Below are 11,885 nucleotides of genomic sequence, written 5' to 3'. Positions count from 1 at the left end.
GCAAACCACCATCTTTTTTTTTTTTCAAAGAAAAACCCCTCTGTCACGGGTGAGACAGAAGGCCGAATATGCCCTTTGCGGAGGCTCTCAGTGATGTATTCTTTCATGGCTTGGTGCTCAAGCCCAGACAAATTTTACAGACAAGCCTTGGGTAATTTGGCTCCTGGACCGCAGTCAACAAAGGAGGTGGTAACCACAGGACCGCCAGCAAGTTCCAATTCCACTTGGAGCACAATATTTGCAAGCGAGAAAAAATGTACCTGGGAGTCTGGACAACCTCCTCGATTGTTCTCCATACTCAGTCATTTCTCAGACGGTTTCACAGAAGAAGAGCAGGAAGGGCAGTTCCTTTTCCAATGTCCAGAGGCTCCACAGTAAAAGCACAGTTGGTTGTCTCTGCTGTGCCTTCTCTCTCCATGACCGAGAATGACCCAATCTCCATGGGCTCAGATACAGGTGCAGCATCACACAATTTTGAGTACAAGGAAGTCTCTTGTTGCATCACTGCTCTAGCATGGAGTCTCTGGTCCATTCGAACCGCCCGTGTCATGGCATCCTCCAGGGTATCAGGAGGAGGATCAAGTGCCAGAGCTTCCTTCAGATGGTCAGACAGACCCTTGCGGAACAACCCCCTCAGGGCTGCATCTTTCCAAGAAACTTTGGCTGCCGAACGCCTAAACTTTGAGCAGAACCATTCAGCGGAGTGCCTCCCCTGTGTCACACTCATCACCATATCCTCTGCCAGACACACTATCAGGCTCATCATAAATGTGTCCCAGAGCCTCAAAGAACAGGTTCACAGACATGCATTCAGGAACAGAAGAAGGAAGAGAGAAAGCCCATGCTTGCGGAGACCCCCTTAACAAGGACATTACTACCCCAACCCTCTGCCTTTCATTTCCAGAAGCCCAGGGACGCAACTCAAAAACGAACTTGCATCCCTCCTTAAAGACCCTGAACAATTTTTTATCCCCTGTAAGGCTGCAGTAGCATCGTACGCAGTGAAGAAGCAGTGACCCACAAATTCAAACACAAAAGTCTCTTTTAATGTGTTTCTTCACAGCATTAAAGTCCAATTCACATAAATGCATATAACTTCAGTGGATATTATCAGTGACCAGTTTACACCAGTTCAAAGCAATACATATCACATGGCTTTAGATTTGCGGTCTCTAAACAGGCCAGACTTCCCTTGTCCAGTTTCCCTGGGCGACCGCACGCCATCTCACAGTCTCTATGCGTCTCCATACACACAGCCTCATATGTTGCAGACACTACACATGCCAGCCCTCCTCTGCTGACTAGTTCTCGTGGGTGTCCTTCATCGCTGTATCACAGTCTCTTTACAGACTCTTTACTCACACAGTCGTACACAGTTCATGATATCCTCCGGATAGCAGCCGGGCACCAAATCCACCTGTTTGCAATCATTGCACATGCTAGTCCTCTTTCGGGCACAGGACATCCACCTTCGGGCACAGGACTGTCCACATCTGACTCCTTTGGGCACAGGACATCCACCTCCGGGCACAGGACTGTCCACATCCGAGACCAGTACCATGGATGACTTGCATCTCTGTGTACGCTGCGAGTGCCAGGCTATTCAGCTGCCCTGGGTGCTGGCTCTGCTGGCCTGTGCCTCCATGCACTCTGCAGACAAGCATACACCAGACTGACACTGACGTGCACCTCGCACACCTGACCTGACACACCCATACCCCTTACTGCAGGGTTTTTAAACACACACAAACCTGTGGCCTTCAGCCACATGGAAAACCCGGAACGGAAATCCGTGACTCTCGTGCACACCTATGGACTTCATCCGTCTGCATGCACATTCTGGGGAGAACAAACAGCGCCCCCTAGCTGTATCAGAGGCCACAATCTCACACCCCAGAAAAAGTATCGAGTAACTTTACTGGTGGTTTGAGGTCTGCTAGGGATACATCAGAGGGGCCCTCCTCCCCGGAAATGCAATGGAGCAGACATCTGTAAAGCACCTGCCACATCTCTGCACCTGTTGGTGTGAGTGGACCAGGGCTTGCTGCTCCACGGACAGCTTCTGAAACAGATCAGAGAGCTCATTAATCTGCCCCGTGAGAGCCTGTACTGGATCCATGGCATACCAACACCCCCCCACCAGGGAGAAAGACTGTATGGTCAGTTATAATGTCACAACTCCCGGGTATAAATGCTGCGGGGAGAGCTGCACACAGCAACAAGGGAGCTGAGCTAAACGCCGGGTACTAACCTGGTAACCAACAGGACCTTAAACATGTGACAGAGTGAGATGAGGTCAGTGGGCGGAGCCAGATGCCGGGGAACAGAGAAGGGATAAATACTAGTTACCAAACCAGCAAAGATCGGAGCCAGGAGATCTCAGAGTACCAAAAGGGAAAGACGGGATAGTCAGAAGCAAAGCCAGAGGTCAGAATTCCAGAATAGCAAACACGGTAATGCACGGAGAGCAAGATAAACACAGTGCAAACCGGGCACACACTCCAGGGGTAAAGCACACAGACTAAAGCAGAACGTATAGCTGACAGTGAAACCCAGCTAGGAGTGAGTATATATGCCCGCCATATATATGCATCCTGGTCCCTTGACCTGTCCCCCCATAAATCCATCCTGGCCCCCCATATATATGCATCTTGGCTCCCCCATATATACATCTTGGAACCCCGTATATCAATCCTGGTCCCTTGTCTTGCCACCCCCATTTATCCATCCTGACCCCCATATGTATCCATCCTGGTCCCTTGTCCTGCCCCCCATATATCCATCCTGGCCCCCATATGTATCCATCTGGCCCCTTGTCCTGTCCCCCCATATCTCGATCCTGGCCCCCACGTGTATCCATCCTGGTCCCCCATGTGTATCCATCCAGGCCTCTTGTCCTGCCCCAGGTCCCCCGTATGTGTATCCATCCTGCCCCCATACGTATCCATTCTGGCCCCCCATATGTGTATCCATCCTGCCCCCCATATATGTATCCATCCTGCACCCCCGTATATGTATCCATCCTGTACCCCCCATATGTGTATCTGCAGCGCCCCAGAGTCCTGGTCGTTGCAGTACTGTGGCTCCGCCACTATGGGGAGCCATGGTGCGTTCGATGGCACTGAAGGAGTTCATCTGATCAGGTATCACAGACACCAATACATTTCACAGCTGGGCCTCCGGGGGGAGCTAAGGGTGCTATTCATTAGGCCACTCCCCACCATAGTGGGTAAACTGGGGGTCAGGCAGGAAGTTAGATCAGAAAGCTGACTGGATTGGACGAAGCAACACCTAGTGGCAGAGGGTGTTGTGGAGGAAGAGACAGTAGGGTCTCTGTCAGGGGTGGGATCCTGACAGAGGCTTGGCATTGGAAAGAACGTAACGGGTCCGCGCCAGCTCCTGGAAGCGGCGGGACTCAAGAAAGGACTAGAAGCGAGATAGATTGTGCTGAGTGAGAAACGAGATCAAGCAATAGGAGAATACCAGTAGGGGTCGTGCTATAAGACCGGAGCAACACCCTACTGAGGCGCATTACCGGTGGCCGGAACGCCGAGGGAGTATTATAACATCCAGCTTCAAGCAATACTCTAAACAGCGGCAGGACAGTCAGTCTCAGGCGGGCTGTCTACCACACATCACCTATGAAGTCTTGGGAGGCAATTGCGGGAGAGGGGCGTCTCTAGGGTCCCGGAAGAACTCCAGGCCTACCCGACAAACGGGTGCCGTTCCAACCTGAATAGCAGGGAGGGACGGAATACTAGAAGAACATCATTTAATCGAGTTGTGAGGGAACTTAAGAAACAGACACAACCGTTGTGGGGTACTTTCCGTGAGCACAGCAGGGAAGGACTACAACACACAGCGCTAGAAGGAAGGCACCGATTTCCACCTGTGAGGAGAACTCTGGATGTGCCATTGGACCGGCCGGACTTGCGCAGCCTGGTGAACCGTATTCTGGACTGAGGACCCAGAGATCTCCAGTAAAGAGGTAAAGAGACTGCAACCTGGTGTCCTCGTTATTTACCGCGACCTGCACCCCACAACTGCACCGCTACACCACCATTTACACCACTTATTGCACCGGACGTCCCCCACTGACAGACAGGGCCACGGACCGGGTCTAGCCACCGTGACAACCCCAGGACTGAGACCTAGAGGCCCGGCTCCGGGTACCCCTCGGCCCTGCGGAGGTGTGGGGGCGCTCCAAATCTTGGCGTCACGAACAGGATCTACTTAAGCCTGAAGAATCAGGTCATGTGTGCCTTGGAACTGTGATTTATTGTGCTTGGACCGTACTTTATTCTGAAGCCTGTGTGCTGCGTCATTTACCGCCGAAAGTTCCCGCCAAAAACCGCCGTCATTGCTACGCCAGAGAAGCAGGAGGGCGTGCCATGGGAGGAGACTACCAAAGTGGCGCCAGAAGCGGCGACCGCCCCCTGCACCTCCTGCTGCGAGATGACGACCTGCCCAGCAGCAGAGGAGAACCACCCCCTGATTTGCAACGGCGGGAAGCGGGTGACGGAGAAGCTCGACCTCGGAGAAATGGCGGAGTCAGGTGCATGCACTGCCACCGATTATCAGACGGCGATGGTGAACAGCAAGTGCCTGAGCGAGGAAGAAGCGATTCCGGCTTGCCCTTCTTCACCAGAGGCGGACCTACGTTCACTGCAGCAGAAGGATCTGAATTCCTTGGAACGGATAGCGGAGCTGAGTCCACCAATCCTGACCGCGGAGCCAGCGGAGGAGGAGCCACAGCGAGCGGAGCCGCGTTCGGGGACCGTATTGGAAGAGCTGCGGTCCGAGCAGCAGCCGACTCCAGCATCCTCGTTAATGGACCGGAGCGACATCGGTGGAACCACATCCGGCGCAGGTATGGAAGATGCCCCTGTTCCCCCGCTCGATCCCGCTTCCGCGACCGGTCCTCCCCGCAGCAGTGATCCTTCGTTTACCATCGAGCGGGTGGTCCTCGGCCCCAGCGCGATAGGGAAGTTGTTGCCGCCACTACCAACCAGGTGGGGGGAGCCCATAGAGATGGGCCCGGACGGAGTGATGTTCCGGTGGGACACCCCCTGGGTTGAGCAAGATGGGGTTCCGGTGGATGGCCTCACCATCGCGATACTTACCTGGGACCAGTACAATCAATGCGTGCTCCAGCACTGGAAACAACGAAATGAAGTTGAACAACAGGAGACGCAACGCAAGAAGTCTGTGCATGGCAGGAGAGACGTGGTAAAGCGAGGAAGGGTGTCGGCCTTCCACCTAAGGAAAGGATGGGGCTCAATACAGGAACCGGGCCTATCGACTGACGTCTTCGTTGCTAGTTATGACGTGGAAACTCCCTGCTGTGATCGGGATGGCGAACCACTGCGAGAGGGGGATCAGGTGACGTACACCCGTTGCCTGAACGCGCAGGGATGGCGTGCCCGGAATGTTCAGCGATGTGGGCCTGAAGGAGTGTCACCTGTGGCCCCGACCATGGTTGATCCAGGTTTGCCCGATCTCGTTACTGTCACCACTGTATGCTTTGTAGCAGCTCCTGAACTTGCCAGCAGGGTCAGTCTTCAAATTCAGACAACGGGTGACCTGGTGGTCCCTGCGGGGCCTGCCGCTGGTATCCATGCCACGGTAGCCGGGAGTCAGGGGCCAAGGCCACCTGAATAAGAATAAACCTCGGAAACCTGAAAATGTAAATAGTTCTCCCTTTAACTGTTTGTGTACTGTTGCTGCTAAACCCGTCCAGGGTTAATTCTTTATGGATCCCTTTGTTGACCCGGGATCCCGATCGTTTTGCTTTTATTTGATTTTTTTCCAAGTTTTGCACAAAGTTTATAGAACTGCTGTAATCATGGACTGTGCGTGATACAAACTCTTCTTGTAAATAGTTTGCACCTTCTTAAAGGCGCTTCCTACTGGTTTTACTTAAAGACTCTTTGCAAAGATATCGTTCTGGAACCTTTGCTGAGCATGGACTGGTAGGCTGAGAAGACGAGCTACCTCAGAAAGACTTGATCCCCTCTTAAAGGGGATGTTTGAACTGTACTTGAAAGTGATACTGTTTTAGAACAGTAATATAATGATGATGCTCTGAAAGAAATGTAACTGTTTTGCATGAAGAAAAAGTTATGTGTGTTTAATCTGTTTGAAATGTGGAACCTAGATAATGATCTTTAAAAGGAAAGATGCAGAAAGCCCGTAGGGGTAGACTTAGAGTTCTACATAGCTGAAAGTAAGGAAGTAATAATGAAGGTGAGGATAGAAGGTAAACCCTGAGTCCCCATAGAAAGTTAGTTCATTACTAAGGACAGAAAGTGAACCCGTAGGGGTTAGTGAGTGAGTCCTTATAGGAGCCAAGTAGAGCCGGCTCAGTGTTCTCAAAATGAAAGTAAAGTTATGTTCTATACTATGTATAGTAGTTGAAAGGCAGTAGGCCCTGGCTGAACAGGGCGGTCCTGTAACAGAAAGGAGAGGCAGTAGGTCTGGTGCCGTTAGGACAGGCGGTCCTGCAGATCCCAAAGAAGGAGAATGAAAAAGTTAGAATACCTTATAATGTGATTATAGGAGGGTCTTTAGTGGATTTAGAGTGTGAGTCCTTAAAGGCAATGTTAAATTATTGTTCACCAAATTTGCACTTAGTAGAATACCCGGTTGGGTAATGAGAGTTAATTGTAGCCTGTTGCTATGATATTTAATTATGTTTGTAACGTTAAAGTATCCTCACCTCCCATAAAGGGAAGCCTGTTCAAGTATACTTGTTGTTTTTGCACTCAACAAAATTGTATGTCTTTTTGCTAACCTGTATTGTTGTTTTCTTCCCAGTCCCGGAGTACTGTGTTTAACCAGGGGGGAGTGCAGCGCCCCAGAGTCCTGGTCGTTGCAGTACTGTGGCTCTGCCACTATGGGGAGCCATGGTGCGTTCGATGGCACTGAAGGAGTTCATCTGATCAGGTATCACAGACACAAATACATTTCACAGCTGGGCCTCCGGGGGGAGCTAAGGGTGCTATTCATTAGGCCACTCCCCACCATAGTGGGTAAACTGGGGGTCAGGCAGGAAGTTAGATCAGAAAGCTGACTGGATTGGACGAAGCAACACCTAGTGGCAGAGGGTGTTGTGGAGGAAGAGACAGTAGGGTCTCTGTCAGGGGTGGGATCCTGACAGAGGCTTGGCATTGGAAAGAACATAACGGGTCCGCGCCAGCTCCTGGAAGCGGCGGGACTCAAGAAAGGACTAGAAGCGAGATAGATTGTGCTGAGTGAGAAACGAGATCAAGCAATAGGAGAATACCAGTAGGGGTCGTGCTATAAGACCGGAGCAACACCCTACTGAGGCGCATTACCGGTGGCCGGTACGCCGAGGGAGTATTATAACATCCAGCTTCAAGCAATACTCTAAACAGCGGCAGGACTGTCAGTCTCAGGCGGGCTGTCTACCACACATCACCTATGAAGTCTTGGGAGGCAATTGCGGGAGAGGGGCGTCTCTAGGGTCCCGGAAGAACTCCAGGCCTACCCGACAAACGGGTGCCGTTCCAACCTGAATAGCAGGGAGGGACGGAATACTAGAAGAACATCATTTAATCGAGTTGTGAGGGAACTTAAGAAACAGACACAACCGTTGTGGGGTACTTTCCGTGAGCACAGCAGGGAAGGACTACAACACACAGCGCTAGAAGGAAGGCACCGATTTCCACCTGTGAGGAGAACTCTGGAAGTGCCATTGGACCGGCCGGACTTGCGCAGCCTGGTGAACCGTATTCTGGACTGAGGACCCAGAGATCTCCAGTAAAGAGGTAAAGAGACTGCAACCTGGTGTCCTCGTTATTTACCGCGACCTGCACCCCACAACTGCACCGCTACACCACCATTTACACCACTTATTGCACCGGACGTCCCCCACTGACAGACAGGGCCACGGACCGGGTCTAGCCACCGTGACAACCCCAGGACTGAGACCTAGAGGCCCGGCTCCGGGTACCCCTCGGCCCTGCGGCGGTGTGGGGGCGCTCCATATCCATCCTGCACCCCCGTATGTGTATCCATCTTGGCCCGCCCATATGTGCATCCATCTTAGGCCCCCCGTATGTGTGTCCATCCTACACCCCCATATGTGTATCCATCCTGCACCCCCGTATGTGTATTCATCCTGGCCCCCCATATGGGTATCCATCCTGCACCACTATATGTGTATCCATCCTGTGCCCCGTCCTGTATGTGTATCCATCCTGCACCTCCGTATGTGTATCCATCCTGCACCTCCATATGTGTATCCATCCTGCCCCCCCGTGTGAGAGAGAGAAGAAAAAAAGCAGATTCCTCTTACCTGCATGTGCTCCCGGTGGTGACTCCTCCTCTGCAGGGTCCGGCGCGCTAATATTGAAATGGCCGCCAACTTAGCAGAGGCGATGGTGAATGTGTGCACCCATTGCATACGGCGCATGACACTGACATCATACGCCAGTGACGAACGGAATCACACTCTTCATTAATCGGGACGTGAGCAGCAGCAGTTCAGGTAATGAACGCTGCGTGCACGCGCACCTATACATACGCGGCCTGAGCTTTTAAAGGGCCAGTGCTCCTCTCCTTCCCACAGCCAAGTGCCCTCCGGGGAAATCCCCGGAACCCCGCCAGGCCAGTCCGACCTTGATGAAGATTAAAGAAATAAGACGTATGGAGAATCTTACAGCCTGTATTAATAATCGACTTGATTTGCTTAATCGCATCTGGGCTCCATGGGATGACTATGTAACTAAGCTAACCAACTGATGTTACGTGCCTTCTTTCTTTCTTTCTTTCTGCCTTTTCCCCCTACCTGACTTTTTACCTATCTCTTCTTTGTACCCCACCTACTCTTAGATGAGGCATTAGATGTTTGACCTAATTTTAGTAGGAGCAGTAGTGCTGTGCACTGTGCCACTGGAAGAAACATCTAAAATGTTTTGCATTGATTTGCATCATTTTTTTTCAATTGTACTTATGTATATGATATTATTTGTAGGAGAAAAACGGAAAATCCTTCAAAAAATAAGCAGTTTAAAAAAAATGAAAGTAAACCCGTCTGTCGAAATTGGGCCCTGTCACTGAACCCTTTTGAAACAATACCTCATCTGACTCCGTCACCTCCTCCGATAAAGTTGCCCCTTAGGCCGGCGTCACACTGGCGTATTGCATCCTATGCGAGATCATCGGATGTGATATGCTAATGACACTCGGCTCCTGCTCGCAGCAGAGCAGGAGCCGAGTGTCATGCGTCTGTGCTCCGATTCTCTCGCACAGGGAGGATCGGAGCACAGCTGCGGCGGAGAAATGAATTTCTCCATCTCCTCCATTGCTGGGGTCTGCTTATAACGTACATCACTCGGATGATATCCGAGTGGTGTGCGCTGTCTCACTCGCACCCATATGAGCCGAGAAATTTCCTCGGTCCGAGACAATCGCAGCATGCTGCGATTGTCTCGGACCGAGGAAAACGGCCGAAAAAAAGTCGGCTGGTGGGAGCTGCCCCATAGCTTAACATTGGCCCGAGTGCAATGCGATTTTTTATCGCATTGCACTCGGCCGTTTAAAATGCCAGTGTGATGCCGGCCTTAGTCAGACAACCCCCGGCGGTCAGTATGGTATGGCGATTCCCTTGCCCCCATACCTACTGTCACGATTCACACCGTGACCGTCACCCCTACGTCACGGATCGGGGTGACTTTAGGCCAACAGACGGCTATCACATGTGCAGGGGGGCTTATCCTAGTTATCCCTCCACTGCTACAATGTGATGAAAAAACACACACAAGGCTATTGACCTCTTAGTTTACAGCAGGGGCTTATTTTAGTTATCCCACTGCTCTTCAATATACCACGAACTGCAGGGATTTATGTATATCCCGCTTACAGTTCCACTTGAATCTTGCAGCTCTCTAGCGCCCCCCCCTTACCCTCAGGTCAGATTAGGTACTGCACCTAGAGTAATTAGTCGCCAAAAAGGCTGCCTGCTATGTACTGGCTATTGGGCACGCTGCAGCGAGGCGATATAACTACTCCCACTCAGGCAGGAACAATAATTATCAACGACACCGTCACTACAACGACACCCAAAGGCACCGTTCAAGGTATGCTGCCACCAGCTTCGATTAAACGGGTCTAAAGCTAACCCAAAACAGTAGCGTAATTCCCTTCAGAAGACTTAGTGTACGTTTTAGAACAGGAGAACAAATCTAGTATTTTAAATATTTTACTCCATTAAAGATTAAGGCAGTGTTTAAAAAAAGGTATAAAAGATGTTACAATATGAGACAATTGAAAATACAGTTATATGAAAAAGTTTGGGCACCCCTATTAATCTTAAGCTTAATGTTTTATAAAAATTGTTTTTTTGCAAAAGCTATTTCAGTTTCATATATCTAATAACTGTTGGACACAGTAATGTTTCTGCCTTGAAATGAGGTTTATTGTACTAAACGAAAATGTGCAATCTGCATTCAAACAAAATTTGACAGGTGCATACGTATGGGCACCTCACCAGAAAAGTGACATTAATATTTAGTAGATCCTCCTTTTGCAAAAATAACAGCCTCTAGTCTCTTCCTGTAGCTTTTAATGAGTTCCTGGATCCTGGATGAAGGAATTTTTGACCATTCCTCTTTACAAAACAATTCCAGTTCAGTTAAGTTTGATGGACGCTGAGCATGGACAGCCCTCTTCAAATGATCCCACAGATGTTCAATGATATTCAGGTCTGGGGACTGGGATGGCCATTCCAGAACAGTGTAATTGTTCCTCTGCATGAATGCCTGAGTAGATTTGGAGCGGTGTTTTGGATCATTGTCTTGCTGAAAGATCCATCCCCTGCGTAACTTCATCTTTATCACTGATTCATGAACATTATTGTCAAGAATCTGCTGACACTGAGAGGAATCCATGCGTCCCTCAACTTTAACAAGATTCCCGGTGCCGGCATTGGCCACAGCCCCAAAGCATGATGGAACCTCCACCAAATTTTACTGTGGGTAGCAAGTGTTTTTCTTGGAATGCTGTGTTTTTTGGCGGCCATGCATAACGCCTTTTTGCATGACCAAACAACTCAATCTTGGTTTCATCAGTCCACAGGACCTTCTTCCAAAAAGAAATTGGCTTCTCCAAATGTGCTTTAGCATACCTCAGCCAACTCTGTTTGTGGCGTGCTTGCAGAAACGGCTTCTTTCGCATCACTCTCCCATACAACTTCTCCTTGTGCAAAGTGTGTTGTATAGTTGACTGATGCACAGTGACACCAGCTGCAGCAAGTTGATGCTGCAGCTCTCTGGAGGTGGTCTGAGGATTGTCCTTGACTGATCTCACCATTCTTCTTATCTGCCTTTCTGATGTTTTTCTTGGCCTGCCACTTCTGGCCTTAGCAAGAACTGTACATGTTTTCTTCCATTTCCATACTATGTTCCTCACAGTGGAAATTGACAGGTTAAATCTCTGAGACAGCTTTTTGTATCCTTTCCCTGAACATCTATGTTGAATAATCTTTGTTTTCAGATCATTTGACAGTTGATTTGAGGAGCCCATGATGCCACTCTTCAGAGGAGATTCAAACAGGAGAACAACTTGCAAGTGGCCACTTTAAGTAGCTTTTCTCGTGATTGCATACACCTGGCTATGAAGTTCAAAGCTCAATGAGGTTACAAAACCAAAAAAAGTGCTTTAGTAAGTCAGAAAAAAGTAGGTAGGAGTATTTAAACCAAGAAAATGATAAGGGTGCTCATACTTATGCACCTGTCAAATTTTGTTTGAATGCAGATTGCACATTTTCTGTTAGTACAATAAACCTCATTTCAAGGCAGAAACATTACTGTGTCCAACAGTTATTAGATATATGAAACTGAAATAGCTGTTGCAAAAAAAAC

General features: G+C 49.8%; 1 pseudogene; it reads right to left on the bottom strand.

Moving 5' to 3' along the window:
* Positions 1-319: 319 nt before the first annotated feature.
* Positions 320-11,885, bottom strand: part of LOC143803817 (uncharacterized) — a 36,576-nt pseudogene continuing 25,010 nt past the window's right edge.

Source organism: Ranitomeya variabilis, chromosome 2, assembly GCF_051348905.1.
Source record: "Ranitomeya variabilis isolate aRanVar5 chromosome 2, aRanVar5.hap1, whole genome shotgun sequence".
Taxonomy (NCBI): domain Eukaryota; kingdom Metazoa; phylum Chordata; class Amphibia; order Anura; family Dendrobatidae; genus Ranitomeya; species Ranitomeya variabilis.
This window is presented reverse-complemented; position numbering and strand designations above follow the sequence as displayed.